This window comes from Mastomys coucha, unplaced genomic scaffold, assembly GCF_008632895.1.
Source record: "Mastomys coucha isolate ucsf_1 unplaced genomic scaffold, UCSF_Mcou_1 pScaffold21, whole genome shotgun sequence".
NCBI lineage: Eukaryota > Metazoa > Chordata > Mammalia > Rodentia > Muridae > Mastomys > Mastomys coucha.
The window spans coordinates 113,191,846-113,208,907 of record NW_022196904.1 but is presented as its reverse complement, the minus strand read 5'-3'; the positions used below and the strand labels follow the sequence as shown (position 1 = coordinate 113,208,907).

The window sequence follows — 17,062 nt, the reverse complement described above, 5'->3', positions numbered from 1 at the left end:
TTTTTAAAGTTATTTTTTAAACAAAGAATGGGACTCATCAAAATTTAGGAATGAGGACACAAACTTGAGAAAAAAGAGAAAATCTGGGGGGAACTGAAATGAAAAAGAGAAATAAATGCTGAAAACACAGTACTCACATAGGAAGTCTCAAAGGGTAGTGTTTTAAAAAGAAATAAAAATAATGGAGTTAAATTATTATCAAATGCCATTTAATTTTTTTTTAAATAAAATAGCTCCAGGATTTTTTTTAAAAAAAATAGAGTTTGAGAATACAAAATACAGTACTTAGCCTACTCCCTTCCACTCCCTCAAACCCTCACCCATATATTGACTATCTCTTCCACTTCCATCCTCCATCTCCTCAGCTACTACTACAAAGTAGATGAGTCCACTGAGAATCATCTGCTGGACCTGATTCCCCATGTAGTGGTTTAAGAGGATGGGCATTGCCTTTGGGAGGTGAATCAGTGATAGTAGCTAAACTCTCCTTCCACAGAAGAAAAGATATCTAGGAGAACTGGCCTCTTTCTAAGCTTGCCATCATGTGATGATACAGAAAGAAGACAGACATCTGGAAGCTAGAAGTAGGCCCAAAGCTGCCAGCATCCTGACCTTGGTCTTTCCAGACACTAGAAAAATGAGTGATAAATGCCTGTGTTTTCAATTTTGTGATTCACAGTGGCAGAAAGTGATAGATCATCCCCCATACCATCTCAGCTCTGGTTTTCACTCACTCCTGTCCTACTGCTCTTTCACCTGCCACCTGTTCTCTGATAGCTCCATTCTCCATATCACCTCTTCAGATTCATCAAAGGGCTGAATCTGTCATTGTGGAAGGCTGAAACCTGTCATTCTTCACAGCCAGCACCTGCCATTCAGACAAACATTCTCTGGTCATTGTCTACTACCTAAGATTAATTCCCACATGCCCTGCCTCCCAACAAGCACAGGCTCCTAACACCCAATCCCTTTGGGCTGTAATACCCATCTACACTCCCATTTCCCAGAATCAATATACGGGACCTGTGCACACATATACACACTGCCTTATCCATCCACCACATCTCCCCAACCCCTTAGAAATCTCATTAGTTCACTTGACATTGCTGGCTTTTCAAACTGTCTCCCATACTAGACTTAATCACAAATATTTAACTGCTGATATCTATATCTCTATTTTCCAAGATTTTGTACACAGTAGGTACTAAATAAATATTGGCCCAATGAAAGGAACTATACAGCATGAGTAACTCTATATGGGAAGAGATTTTCTTACCAACTCTTCCCCTTTAAATAAAAAGTTTATAACCTGAAGTGTGTTCAAACCCTACTGGAGACCAAAGTCCCCAGAATTGCTTTTGTTCCATAGCCTTCTCTTCTGCTTTAAGGGGCTTCTCACCAGACCCCCAATATTCATAAGTTACTATCCAGTAATTTTTTTTCTGAATTTAGGTTCAGGCACAACTTCTTTTCCATACTATGCCACTTTATTTCAGCCAAATAAGGCTTAAGCTTTGAAAAAAAAATGCCTTTTCAGCTAGGATTTACCAATAAAGCATTTGAAATTCTAATGAATTCCCTAGTGCTCCAAGGAAAGAGAGTGGACTCTGGTAGAACTCTAGGGAGAAACAGGAATTTACCCAGCTTATCTAGGAAAGCCAACTAACTAACTGAGGTGAGACATTCATTTTTCTCTTTGAAGGGTCTGCCTGGATTACCCACAGGCTCCCCTGGTAGGTTTCCCATGGCAGACCAGGACCACATAGAATCCACCTGGATCAAACCTGGAAGAAATCCCTCAGTGTTGGTGTGGTCTCCTAGTGGCTGGGCTGAGGAGAAGTGAGAAAGCTCTCTAAGGACAAGCCCAGGTTGTAACATCACATTGCAGGCATACTACTGGTACTCAGGGAAGATGTTGATCTCTCTGTCTGCCCCACACCCATCCCCCACTTGTTACATGTTCCTGAATTTCCTGTAGATGAAGTGGGCTGACCACATTCCAAGAATTGCATTCTGTCACTCAAAATACTACATCAGAGACTGATCTGGACCCTTCACTGCCACAAGGCTCACTAATGAGACCCCTTCCCAGGGACAAGACCCAGAGAAGCATTTCCACTGGGGAGATTGGCAGCTTTAACCCCAAAATCTCTACCTTTGCAACAATATTCTCCACAAAGTCAGACGATCTTTGAAGCAGGAAGAGAAAAGCATATTGGTTTCATGCTTTAAAATCTAATAATTTCTTTTTATACATAAATTTAAATAGAAGACCCATATCATGGCCACAATCCCAGAACCACACTCCAGGGTGCCTCTCTTTACTCTCAAATGGCTTTCTTCTCTAGTCAACAGGGCCCAGCTCTACCAACCTCCTTCCATTTATTCAAACACAGCAAATTCACTGCTGAGTCTCTGTAGATGCTGCTGCCTCTGCCTAGAACACCCTGTCTCTTCCCAGCACATGGTGACACACACCTACACATACACACACACACACACACACACACACACACACACATACACACACACACTCACACATCATCATCATTATCATCATCATCATCATCATCATACATACATACATACATACATACATACATACATACATACTATACTGCCAGTCCAGAGATCTCCTGTAATTCTACCTTTTCACATTGTTCCCAGGCTTAACCAGATCATTTCTGTGATGCTAGGAGAGAGCCCATTCATGTGTTTTCTTTCAATTTTCTTATTCATTTGATCTTTCCCATCTAGGAGGAATCTCATGCTCACTGCTTCTCCCTAGTACCTAAATCAAGGCTCAAGCCTACCAAGCTCCCATTAAGTACTTGATGGGTGAATTAATGAATGAGTGGGTTTAGCCTGAGAACAGAGGCAAGTAAGAGGCCACTGGTTCTCCAGGACAGAGGATAAATTCATTATGGCTGAGGCTATCTCCCCTTGGACCCTTTAAAGTGAGGAAATAAATTCCCTTTCTTACTTCTGCTAATTTGATTTTCCATCACCTGTAACTACAGAGCTCTGATTTAACACAGGAGTTTTGTGGATATGTACTGGAACGCAGGAACGCAATGCCTAGCTCTGATTCAACTCCTGTTGTCTATTCATGTACAAAGAAGCTTCCCTCACAACAGCGGAACCTCTTTCCTCCGTCACTCGCTGTTGACTTGACGTGGTTCTGTCCCCAGCCTTTTACCTGACAAATAAGAACCTCAATGTGACATAGAGAGACTTACACAGAGAGAAGTGAAAGGCAGACTGGAGGGTCACAGGATTGTTAGCTGTGACAGGATGTGGCCTTCATCCTGCCTGTGCCATCTCATTTCTGCAAGAAGCACATCACCTTGTTCTTTGCTGTCTGCTAAGGTGGAGGTTCCATCCCAGAGATCAGTTCTGAGCTAGAGGAGTAGCAACTAATCTTCTCTGGCTTAGATTCTACATCTTAGTATTAGATCATAATGTCTACTGAATTAGCTAGAATATTCTGAGTGTGGTCACTAGATCCCTGGATTATCTTACTTACCAGAATTGGCTTAAGAGTCTCCCTATTGATGATAATAGTAGGAGACATTTTCACAAGGGTCAAGCCCCAATTTCACATGCTCTCAGTTCAGTTGAAGTTCACAGTGATCCAAACAGAGGGCTGCCACTGGAATCTCATTTTGGAGAAGAGAAAGTTGAGGTAGGCAGTGACCTACCCAATAGAATGCAACAAGTAAGTAGTAGAGTCAGAATGTGAAGCAAAGGGTCTGATTCTGGAACCCGTGTTCCAGTTGCACATTCACACTCTATAATAGTAAGTGCCTGAAGAGACTGGGTTGCCCATAAATGGATGAAATATCTCCTTTTCTGCAAGCTTTCCCTCTAGCACCAGTTTCTCATCCCTCTTCCAGTAGTGATTATGAATAGCCCTCCCCTTGAATGATACTATATGACAAAGGTTAGGTCTCATGGGACACTCACTCTGAATGACTAATACCACGCTGCAGGAAGCCCACAGTAAACCACATGGAAAAGCCACATGGAGAGATCATGAGGGTTTTGCCAGATCAGTTGATGTCAGTAAGCATCATATCACCACTCCACAAAAGAGTATAGATGCCTCCAAGTGGCTTCTACTTCCAGTCAGTGGGCCACCCAGAGTCATCACAGCTTCCCAGCTGATCCCGTAGACAGAAGGAAGCATAAACAAACCCTTCTAATTTCTGAACCACACAACTGAGTTCTGAAATGCTCTGTTATACAGAAGAAGTGGGCAGAATGTCAGTTCCTATCCACAACGTGCATAACTCTAACTTTGCAGGGTTTGGCTTAGACCCTAATGTCTAGTGACAGGCCCGTCATAGTCAGCTAGCCTACTGTAACACATCGTTTTTGTTTTTTTTTTCTTGGATTTCTCTAGTGCCAGCAGTGAACCTTAGCACTCCTTATCTTTACTTGGATCCTCTTGACATCAAATGCCACCAATTGGACTGGACTTGTTTCCCTTTTGAAATTGGTTCTGACCACCCACACCCATCAGACTCTTTCTACAGAACTCAGTTTTGTAGAGAGAGAGAGATCTAGCAAAATAAACAAAACAGTACCAACTGGCATCTCTCAAATGTGTTGTACTATATTCTACCTTCACATGTTATCCCATTGTATAGAGGCAGAATCTGACACTCAGAGAGAATAAACCAATTTTGCTCATGGAATTTTGTTTAGTTACCACAGTGTTCCCAAACATGTCAGACCTTGGAAAGTTGAAGACTAGACAGATTATGGTTTTCAAAACTGGAAAAATACAATTGGTTTCTTTTAAAGCAGGAAATGTTACAATAAGTCTGCTGCCCTGGTCCAATTTTCTTCTCCCTTGAAAATACTGCTTTGTAATCAAACACATCTAAGGAACACAGATGGCCATTTCTCAGAAATGGGTATGGTAGCTATAGCTAAAAAGATATGCATGGGCCTTCACCTTGAAGAATCTATTACTATAATGTCTTCTAGGTATTGTCTTAGGGGGCTCAGGAGGCATTATTTTAAGTAGATATAGGTATAAACATAGGCATTGCTACTCAATAGATTTGCTGTTTTACTTAGGGTGGGCTGTGAACACCCATGAAACCATATGCCCTCATCAGTATAGTGAAAATATAAACCGTATGTATCCTGTGAGGTGACACAGCATCAGGAACACAGTACTGTTTAATTGTTGTTATTACAAATTCTAGAAATGTCTATCAAACAGCAGTATACATATTCTGTAACTATACTTTAAAAAATATATTCTCTAAAATTCCACTAAAAGGCAGAAGTACCAGCAATCAAACTCCCAAAGAACTGTTTGTTTATTTGATTTCAGCCATTTATTTTTCCAAAGTTGCTAAGAAACATCAAGATACTGATTCTCAACAATCGTAAGATGTTAATCTCTTAATTACATTCTTCTCTGGACAGTGGAAGCAGCTGAAGGACCCCGCTAGAACTGAGCAGCTAGATGGCACAGTGCCAACATTCTTTGTCTCCATTAAGAAACCAACTAAGGGAAGGATGGAGGGAGGAAATTGGAACAAAATACTCAGAGTTCTATGTGGGTGGGGGAAAGAGAGACAGAGACAGAGACAGAGAGAGAGAGAGAGAGAGAGAGAGAGAGAGAGAGAGAGAGAGAGAGAGAGAGAGAGAGAGAAAATATCCATAGGAGCAAGTGAGAAAAGATTCCATTGTAATCCAGCCAAAGCACCTCCGGAAGGGCAGCACAGAGCACTACCCACTGAGGGAATCGATTCAGCATCCGATGCTTCCTGCTGTGGTGCAGAATGAAGTGGGGTCAGACAAGGATGGAAAGCAGCTCTGTGTTAAATACTACCAATGAAGCCTGTGGCTCCAGGTTCCAGCACTCAATGGCAATCCATGTTTTTGACAGACACTTTGAGACCCTTATCTGTCAGCCAGTGTCAGTCTGAGGAAGGAGGGAGTAGGGAGGGAACATCATCAAGACTAGGATTTTGGGCTGGGCAATGGTGGCACACACCTTTAATCCCAGCACTTGGGAGGCAGAGGCAGCCAGATTTCTGAGTTCAAGGCCAGCCTGGTCTACAGAGTGAGTTCCAGGACAACCAGGGCTACACAGAAACCCTGTCTCAAAAAAAACAAAAACCAACCAACCAAACAAACAAACAAATGAGACTGGGATTTTAGGTCACATCCTGGTTTCATAAGAAGCCCCTGATGTAGGTTTGAGTTCCCAGTCTTGAGAGTATGATGTTGGATATCCAAAATTTGGCCTCTTCACAGTTGGTTTACCCATCCATACCACCCACCTTACCTTCTCTTCTACCTTTCAGTCTATGGAGATGTAGCTGAAACTTAACCCACCTACATCTTTAAGTGCAGGTACTTGTGACTTCAGCCTGTCCAATCAGCAAGGAAAGAGTTCAGACTAAGTAAGAGCACCAAGGATGTGAAAGGAAGGGAAATCAGAGAAGATTTAATTCAATATTGAATGCACTGTAGTTGGTTTGGTGTTTTGTTTTGTTTTGTTTTTTTAATAATTAATTTGTTTTATTGCCATTTTCTCCTTTCTTTTCCTTTTCTTCTATTCTCAGAATCAAACCTAGGTTCTCACACATTCTAGGCACATGTTCTATCCCAGACCTACTTTCCCAACACTGTACCTGTTTGTTAAAATAAGGCATGTCTTTAGTAGGACAGACAGAAAGACAGGCTGCAAGCCCAAGGCTCCTGGCACTATCTTCTAAAAGTAGAAGGAAAATGGAATCCAGAAGAAAAGAGTGTTAAGAGAGGCATTCAGAAGTTAAGAACACTGGCTGACCCTCCAGAGGACCCAGCTTCAGTTCCCAGCACCCAACAGTGGCTCACAATTATCATCCTAACTCCAGGGCCCAAGGATTTAATGCCCTCTTCTGGCCTTTGCAGTAGTACACAAATTTGATTCACAGACATATGTAAGGAAAAACACTCTTACACATAAAAATAAATCTCAAAACCCTTTTAAAAAAAAACATCAAGTGGGATAATCTAAAATATGATTTACATCTTCTCGGTTCCAGGCTTAATCTTTACCTGCTGACTCTCCTGGAGACTTTCAGCTGCTGGGTCTAGTAATTTCCCTTTTATTAGTCTTGTATGAAGTGAGCTTACCTCTTCAATTGTTTCCTTACCATAACTCTGACGCAGCTGGACAGCACACAGTGCCAGCTGCCCATGGCAGGCAAGTAAAGCCACAGTCGCTCAAGGCAGTTAGCAAACTCTCCAGCCAAACCCATTAGTCAGGTGCACAAACACATGTAAGCATACTATCGTATATTTCACAAGATAAAAGGGAAACAGACACATTCAAAACCAAATGTACAGAGGCAAGGCCAGATGCAGCAGGGGCTGGGGCTGGGTGCTCCTCACATACCTATTGCAGCAGGTACTAAGGATAGATGTCTCTCACTCATCTACTGCAGAAGGTGCTTGAATAGGTGCTCCTTATATACTGAATGCAGCAGATGCCGGGTATGGGCACTCCTCACATACATACCTAATGCAGTAGGTGCTCCATCGAAATGCTCCACCCAGAATCACTAGACTGTCCATTCCCATGCTCACCATTCTGACTGAAAACAATCTGTGCCCCTGTGTTTATAGGGAGGCTTCCCAAGCTGAATAATCTAGATTCCCATCCCTTTGACAGATCAGTACTTCCTGGGAATTAAAATATCTCTTTTACACTCCTATACCCAAGGCTTAGGAAATGTCGGTTAAGAGGGAATAGGAAAAAAAATGCAAATGCCAAAGGTCCAGGAAGTACTGTGAGATCCTGCCTTCTACCTATAATAAGAAACTATGATGTCCATGAAATCTCCACAATATGGCTGGCTAAGAAAGACCTAAGCAACTCCAATAATAGTTGACATCCCAGGACATATGGAGGGAATATTGTGGAGCTCCATCCCTAGATGAACTATAGGCAATTCATACTGCTGAGAGAAAATTAGTCTCCCCCAGAAATGAGTTCTCTGATTGGTAATTCAATGACAGGCAATTAGTCTTAGAAACATAAATACAGGCAACTAGAAAGGACTAGGTGGATTATATTTGTATGTTGATTCATTTATATGCATATATAACAATGGCTCAAAAAGAGGAGGTTGTGAATTTGGGAGGAGGCAGACATGAGATAGGGATAAGGGAGGGAATTGCATCATCATATTAAATTAAATGATACTAAAATGAATAAAATATCCTTATGGATGGGTTTTTGCCATTAGATATGATAGATCCCCACTGGCCAAGCATTTAACAAGAACTATTCTTCCTCAGCTGTCGTCCCTCTCCAGTGTCACCTCCATTTTCCCTGGTGGTGTCCTTATACCTTCTAAGTGAACTACATATGCTCACTCTTGACCTGCTTTTGGTGTTGTGTGAGGAACAAGGAGCGTCATCAGCTTCACCTCCGGGCAGCTCTGCGATGCCCCAGTGGCATTTCTGCACTTTGCAGATTTTCTTCACTACATAACCCAGCCTTTTGCAAATCTCCCTTTATGATCCTTAGAAGGCCATCTCCTCTCAGCCTGCATATCCCAAGAAGTGAAACAAAATCCTAGTAACTTTTACAACCCTTCTACCTGCCCCAAAATCTTATCAATGCAGTTAGGCAGCAAAAATAGATTCTCCCCAGAAGGGTATGGCATTATCACACAAATATGATTTACCTATAAATAGCAAAGCAGAACATGGGCATGCGCAGCTTCCACCTACTTCCTCTCTCACCTCTTGTCTCACCCTCTCTGCCTGCCTTATGGCATTTGATGCAAAGCTAGCTTTACTGAATGAACCACTTGGAGCCCCCTAAAATATGCTATGCTGCCTTCCTTCTTCTGCCTTTTTACATGCTGTCTCCATCTGCATGAGATGTCTGTTCTACTTTGAGGTTCTTGAAAAATAAGTTTCCTTCTCACTCCATCCAGATTCTGGTGTTTCAAAGCTTTCTCAGGAGAGGGAGAGAGAGAGAGAGAAAGAGAGAGAGAGGGAGGAAGGGAGGAAAAGAGGGAAGGAGGAGGAGAGAGGGAGGGAGGGAGGGGGAGCGGAGAGGGGGAGGGAGAGGGAAAGGGAGAGGGAAAGGGAAAGGGAGAGAGAGAGAAGGCTAGAGAGCAAGAGCAGGCTTGGGAGAAGTTACTTCAGAAGATAAAGCCTCCTCTCAAAACAGATAATCAAGCCTGCCTTGGGGATAACCTGGCCAGCTGTTAGAGATGGAATTGCAAGCCTGGATAATGACATCATTCCCAAGGGTCAGGAAAAACGTAATCATCCCTTCAAGTGTTTTGCAAGGTGACTTTAGAGGTTCAGAGTACAGGAAAATACAAGATGAGGAAGGCACTCCTGGCTCCAATCCTTTCCTTACACTTTTCTTATTTGCCTGCATGGTGAATGAGGAAAGGGGAAGGGAACAGGAGGGAAATGGAAGGGAAGGGAAGGGAAGGGAAGGGAAGGGAAGGGAAGGGAAGGGAAGGGAAGGGAAGGGAAGGGAAGGGAAGGGGAAGGGGGAAGTGGAAAAGAAGAAAGGAAAGAAGGCAGTGGAGTAAGAGGGGCAGGCTGGGAAGAGAAAGGAGGTCTAGGGGAGCAGGAGGGAGGACGAGACAGGGGAGTAGGCTTGAATGTGGTCATGGTGCATTATAAACAAGTGTGATACTGTCAGCCATTGTTTTTTATTATAAATACATGAGAAAGGCAGATTTCTGCTACCCTTCTCTCTTGCCCAAAGTCTGCTAATTTCTCATAATTTCTCATGTTAAAGAAAAGTAACTTTTTTTTTTTTTTTTAGTTCTTGTACCAACTAAAAAATCCACTATTTACAGAAAATGACACCGTTTGTTTCTCTGACCTTTATTTGGATGACATGAAAGTTTTACTTGAGCACAAGAGTCAAAAATTTCAATAAATATTTATACAGATATACATATGTGTGTGTCAGTGAGAAAGGGTGAGCATATATTATGCAACCTAAGAACTGATAGTGCATGGAAATTACAAGAACTGTGAAGGTGATACAGCTGAAATTTGTGTCAGAGACCTGGCTAGGGTAACTAACTGTACTTATGCCAAAAAAAAAAAAAAATAGTATTTATAAAACATATCACTACTTACAATGAACACATCTCAACTTTATAAAGGAAATGTCAAACAAAGAGAAACAATGTTTTAAGGAGGAAAAAAATTAGTCCTTCCTTTCTTGATGTCCCATGAGCATCTGAAGCATGAAGGCAGGCAGTCCTCAAGGCCTCCAGGTCTCCTGACTTGAAGAGGACAACAGAAACCAAGGATCAACTGAGCTTCTCCTTCTGTCCCTTCCTCTGGGCATGCCTAAGCTGAATACCCTCATTCTTGGATAGGTGCAGAGCTGAAACCCCATCACTTAGCTTTTCTGAAGTGTGAGGTAGAGGAAGTTTCCATCCTGTGTGATGTAGGACAGAGGCTCTCTGCCTTTGATAAACAAATGAAGCTCCACATTAAAGGTGCTTTCTGATCCTCATTTAAGGAAGCAGATCCAATGGAAATGAGCCCAACCTCCTCCCTACGAAGCTTTCCACATCAAGGTTGGAAAGCAGTAAGGTTGAGCATCTCATGTCTGTTCTGACGTGCTTGGAGATAGGCAAGACAGCCATTTGTCCTCTAACCTTTCTGACTGTGCCTCTTCGTGAAACCAAAGTCATTCACCTAGTCACAGGCACTGGGCATTGTTTCCAAACACCAGGATAGAACAAAGGAATGGGACCCTGCAAATGACACAACCCCAAAAGCCAATGGCTTTAAGGACTCCAGGAAAGGAGCCATAAGGGTGTGAATACACAAAAAGATAACTTCAGGAAAAGTTGAAAAGGAAAATACAATTTGCCAACATTTATTTGTGGAATTTTGTGTCAAAATGCATTTAGTATTAGCTAGGGTGGTCCCTGATGACCCCAAAATATTTTGATCTGAGAGACAGATACTGAAAGAAGCAGCCCCTTAAGGTGCCAGGAAGGACATTCCTGGTCAAGGGACCAGAAATTGTGACAGCCATGGCACTGGGCTCCTTCATTTTACCCTCTGTGGGTCTGCCTTCCATGGATGTCATTTCCACAGGCCTACCATTTTTACAGTGGCTGAAGGATGTGACTTTGAACTGAGTTTAATTTCTAGTTCCAACACAAGCTAACCAAGTGACTAATCTGGTTGACTCTCGCTATGCTATTTCTACCTGTAAACTGATAACAAGAACACTGTGTTCCATTGGGCTGCTGGGAAAATAAAGACGGTAAATATTGAAAATACTCAGTTTCTTTCTGGGGAAACACAGAGCAACAGCTAATAGACTGTTATTGATTTGTCCTCAGACACATTCTAGGAGATACATTCATGTGCACTAGAAATCATCTAATCCCTGGCCCTAGTCACAAAGAATGAGAATTCCAAGTGGCCTCTTACTGGAATAAGTCTGGTATTGATTACTGTGAAAGCAAGGCAGGATTGGTTCCAGGCATTTGCTGTTGTCCACTCGATAGCTTGAGTATTCTATATCTCTGGCCCTCAATACAAGATTTGGAGCTTCTCTTTTTTTTTCTGATAAGGATCCAAAGAGAAAAAAGAATCAAGATTTAGCCTTTGAGGTTCAAAACAGGCCTTTGATACTCAACACAAGAACTTCAAACTTGAGTAAAAAGGTATTTTGAGGGTTATGAGAACCTGTATCTTTTGAGTTTTAAAAGACCAAAATTCTGAGCTAAATAATAGGCATAGAAGAATCCTCTCACTGATCTACAAGAAGAAGACACCCTCCAGGTCAGGAAGGAGAAGCAGAGAAATATGGTGCTTGGACCCTGTCAGGCTCTCTGACAAAGCCAAGTTCAGTATACTGTAAGTGTTAAGAATCAAACTACAGAAGTAAAGATATAAAGAACCTCCTCTGACCTCTCAAGTGGGGACCAAAAGAGTGAACAGAATCTATGAGCTCATTATATACTTACTGTCCAAGGAGGTTTACTGTCATGACAACCCTCTATCCACAAAGTAATGCACCAGAGAAAATGCAGTTGAAACTTACTGACATGAAAACAATACTACCCTCTGCTGCCCCCATCTCTAACTCACCCCCTCTCTTATACCAGAAATGAAATTTAGGACCATATATATCTGGACGGTGCTAGACCAGGACACTGTGCTTTGAGATCCCCTCGCTTATGCAGTCTATTTTCTGGATGTTACACTGCAGAAACCTTTCACAATGCAGCCTTGAGAAGGAAGGCATTGAGATGGCTTCTAAAGGTGGACATTGTTCATTTAATCTTGGGACACACTCTGAGCTCTCTGCAAGACAGAAACCATGCCATGTACTATTAGCTTTCCTGAGTTTATAATGCCTCTTTTGATATTTAGATCAACAGACAAAAACTTTGATGGTTTGAATCTGTGATATCCCCACAGAATCGTGCTTGGAACACCTGCTCTCCATCTGGGTACTATGGAAGGCCGGAGGACCTCTAAAAGGTAGATGCCAGCCGCTGGAAGTAGGTCTCTGTAGATGGAGCTTGCAAGGTTATATCCATGGCAGGTTTCAGCCTCATGTTCTGCTTCTTCATGCTCCCACCCTATGAACTCAACCTAATTTCCACCATGATCACTGAGTCCTCTGAGACCATGATCCAAATAAGTCTTCCCTCCATTTCCTTTCTTTTATTAGGTCATTTGATACCAGAGACATAAAAGTCACTAATACAAATACAATGTGTAACACCACCCATTTCTCCAAGAGAAAACACTGGTCTTTAGCATGTGAAGACCCCAAGAGCAAAGGTATAAGAAGCAGAAGGTTAAATATTTGCCTCTGCTTAGAAAGAGCTTCCCATGAAGACTCTCCCCTAAAAGGAACTCTGAGAACCCAGACAACAAAACCAAAGGCTTTTAAAGTAAAAATAAGATGCATGCACAGTAAGCCATATTCTCAGTATAAGCAAACCCTATGGGTCCTTGCTCCTCTGACTCCTGGCCTATTCACTCTGTACAGTTCAACATCAACCCAGGAGACCATCTTCCTATAGCCTGTAATACCTACAACAAGTTTCTCTGATAGAAACAGGGTGTAAGCTCATGAATTTCTTTCTCAGGAGGCCAGCTACTATCCTGAATTTCTAACCTGCTTCTCCATGGCTGCTGAAAGAGCATTCACTCTTGCTCAAGGAAATAGCTTGCTCTTGTCACTCACGTCTCTGATGGGGCTGCATGTGTGCAATCAATGTATATACTCTGTATAAACATCCCCAGGTGTATAAGGCCTTATCTCCTTCATCTCATGAGATTTTAGGCAGAAGTAGAGGAGACCACCACTCAAAAACAGCCAACACATCCTCCCATAAAACCATTAGATGCTCCCCGTGTCTATGAAGCCCATTACTTCAACCTCGACTTTGGCCATCCTCTGTATTTTAGAAGATATGGATGCAGGGCAACATTCTGTGTAGTGATGTCTTTATTCAGCTCACATGCCTATTTCTATTTTCACTCTATTATTTCATTTCCTAATTTAGCTACCCCAGCACTCGGTGAGTTATTTAGCAATTACCAGGGACACACAGGTCCAACACATGGCAGTGAGGAGAGGGGTTGACAAATGCCCATTAGCGCCAGGCCCAGTAATGGCCCCATAATGCTTCCATCCACTTAGCCAGATGAAGGCAGCTGTATATTCTAGGGAATTTAAAAAGGTGTCACAACCCAAATTAATTCTCAGCACACTGGGAAGAAAGTATTTACTCCCACTTGGGATTCTGTGAACAAATGTGGTGAGATGGTTGAGTGTCAAAATAAAAAATACCCTAAGTTAAATTCACCTGGCATATTATAGACCTGCTTAGAAGCACATTTACATTTGACACTCTTAGTTCATTCAACAAATATTTACTGAGCATTTAACCATGTTCCAGGCACAATCCTGGGCTCTGAGAAAAACAGACATGATGTACCACAGTTCTCAGCCCTGGAAGGTTTAGAGTTTTGGAAATGAAGTAACTATAACCAAATATACTTCATGACATCATTAACCACACAAAACTTCTTACAAACAAGCAGAAATGTTGCTTGTTACCCAGAGAGGAAACTGTTATCATGCTGAGCCTCAAACAAAATAGACTAGGATTTGAGTGCACATAATTACCACCACTTGCTTTTTGAAACCTTCCAGAGCTCCCGAGTCTTCTAGTATACACCCTCCCAACAAACTTCTGAGAAAGGGCTAGGTAAACACAGGGCTCAGCAGGGAGAACTTTCTGAGCAACTCTGAAGATGTGAGTTTTATCCCCAGAACACAGAGAACGTCAGATGGGGTGGTATGTCTCTGTAATCCCAGCACTTCTACAGCAAGATGGGAGGGGAAAGCAAGAAAATTGGCCAGAAGATGGTGACCCAAGGAGCCTGGAGCATGCTCGACAGTAATGGAAGAGCTTCTGCCTCAAAACAAGGTGGAAAATGAGAATCAGCCACCTTAATTTGTCCTATAACCTTCACACATAGGCACTCATCACCTACACACACACACACACACACACACACACACACAAACACACACACACACTCATGCTACACACACACATGCATGCACACACGCACTTGCAAATACACATGCACATATACATGTGCACACACACAAAAACAAATGTTTAGCAGTACTGTGATGGGACTGAGACAGTGCACATATCTGTCCCAGAGTGAGATCTTAATAAAATTAAGTGAAACAATTATAATCATCCCCCTGAGGCCTACAGTGTGACTTAGCTCTTAACCAAAGACACATAAGTTAAACTTGAAAGAAGTTCTAGAAATTTTCAGAATTGAATGAACCACAAAGGTCTGACAGGTCTTAACTTTTGCCAAGAGTTATCCCTGGGGAGTTTAGCTGAAAGCCCTGAATCAGTGACAGTCTTGTTTCTTCCTGATCTCCAGGGTTTTCCTAAAAATACCAGCTAGAGCACCTAGCTGAGAGATGTGTCATGCTTGTTCTTCCTGAAACAAGTAGTTAATATGGCTTTTCTTTCAGGGCCTGCCATCAGCAGCCTTAAAACATTGTCCATCACTTTAGTAAGGAGTCGGGGCAGTCTCGGCCCAGGACCTGATACTCATTTAGAATTTTCATCAAGGGCTTGGATAAAGGCTGACAAAAATCTGTGTGCTGTAGAAATCTGCACCTTTACCTTGTAGCCAAAGTGCTATGTAATAGACCCAGAATCCCAGAAGAATTTTACCAGCTGGTGTGGAAGGCTGAATTACACAACATGAAATTTAACAGAGATGAACACAAGGTCCTGCCCTTTGGGGCCCAACAGCCATCTGGACAAGTCCTTGATGGGAAATCAGGTGTGAATGTGCCTAAGTCAATCACATTGCCTGCAAGCTCAATGGCAGTAAAAGGGGGGCAGACCATATCTGTGCATGGTTTGAACAGAGTTCCAGAGAATGGGAAGTAACCAATCTTTATTCCTCCCACCCTTTCTTCTTTCCAATTCTCCCTCCCTCCCTTATTCATTTTATAATCTTGTATTTTTGAGAACTGGCTCCAAATTCATAAACCTTCTGCCTCAACTTCCCAGATGCTGGTATTATAGGTGTGTGCCTTCATAGCTGCCTGAGATGTGACATTTCTATTTTCATTTTTTCGTTATAGATTTGGTTGTGGCATTCTTGAGAAAAGTCACCTGGAGAAGCAATTTTTATTTAGAAACTATACTTTCGGTGGTTGAAAAAAATTAAGAATTATTAACATAGGTGAAGATTTACCAAGGAGAGGGGGTAATATGTGTTTTTTCCAGAGAGAGAGAGAGAGACAGAGAGAGAGAGAATGAATTAACTAATTCCCAAATCCAACATTAAATTCTAATCTAAATTCCATTTCCTCATAATATATGTCTGTATATGCTAATTACATTACCCTACAAAACCTGACATAATTTTCCATTCCCAATTTTTGATAAACTATAAAAATCATAGCTTACTTAGAACAGAAAATGAGTTAAACACTTACCACACATAGACTCAGTCCTTACCACAGGCCAATTCTTGTCTATACTTTAAGATGAAGAAATTGAAATTGACATATATTGAAAAATCTATGGCTGGGCATGGTAGTACATGCCTCTACTCCCAGCACTCAGAAGGCAGAGGCAGGTGGATCTCTGAGTTCGAGGCCAACTTGGTCTATAGAGTGAGTTCCATGTCAGCCAGAGCTACACAAAGAAACCTTGTCTCAAACAAACAAACAAACAAATAAAAACAAAAAAGAAAGATAATATGGCACAGAGAGAGAGAGAGAAAGAGAAAGAGAGAGAGAGAGAGAGAGAGAGAGAGAGAGAGAGAGAGAGAGAGAGAGAGAGAGAGAGAGAGAGAGAGAGAGAGAGAGAGAGAGAGAGAGAGAGAGAGAGAAAGTTAGTTGATAAGTGGTTGGTCTGGGACATACATGTAGACATGTGTCTTTATGCAACATTTAACACCCTGCCCACAACTTACAAGCAGTAGAGAAGGCAAACTCATTTCATGTGACTGCACTTTAGATTAAAGCAGTTATATAGAATGTCTGTTTGGTTACATGCCTTCTACCAGATGAGAGGGTCCAGGAGGACATGGACACTGCTCCATTCATCACATTCCAGTGTCTGGCACACAAATGTGCCTCTTAAACTTCCAAGGATGAATGAATGAGTAAGGAGACCTGCTGCAGAGCACCTGACTCTATAGTAAGACTCATTGTCATGTTTCTGCCTGAGTTCCTACAGAGCGTGCCACAAGCTGGATACTTTATTTTCCTTTACAGCAGAAGTAAGAAATCAGGTGTCAATTGGGCCACACTCCTCTGGTCAGTAATGAAGAGACTTCTTCCCTTGCCTTCCTAGGTGTGGGTAGCTGTTGGCATGCTTGGTTTATAGCCATGACCATGAAGTCTCTGCCTCCACTGGTACATGGCCTCCCTAAATCTAATTGTCTCTTTTTTTCTAAAAAATGTCTTCTTGCATGGGGAGGGGGGAGGCAACAGGGGTTTGTTTTTGTT

General features: G+C 42.1%; 1 protein-coding gene across 5 annotated transcripts in view; it reads right to left on the bottom strand.

Moving 5' to 3' along the window:
* Positions 1-17,062, bottom strand: part of Hs3st4 (heparan sulfate-glucosamine 3-sulfotransferase 4) — a 417,366-nt gene that overhangs the window by 206,431 nt on the left and 193,873 nt on the right. The window contains exon 1 of one of the 5 annotated variants that reach the window (XM_031388206.1): positions 3,527-3,673. The exons of 3 other annotated variants lie outside the window; for them this stretch is intronic. The gene's annotated coding sequence lies outside the window, so the exon portion shown is untranslated. Of the gene's footprint in view, positions 1-3,239; positions 3,356-3,526; positions 3,674-17,062 lie in introns of those variants that run through there. One more of the 5 variants, XM_031388210.1, reaches the window with a different exon arrangement.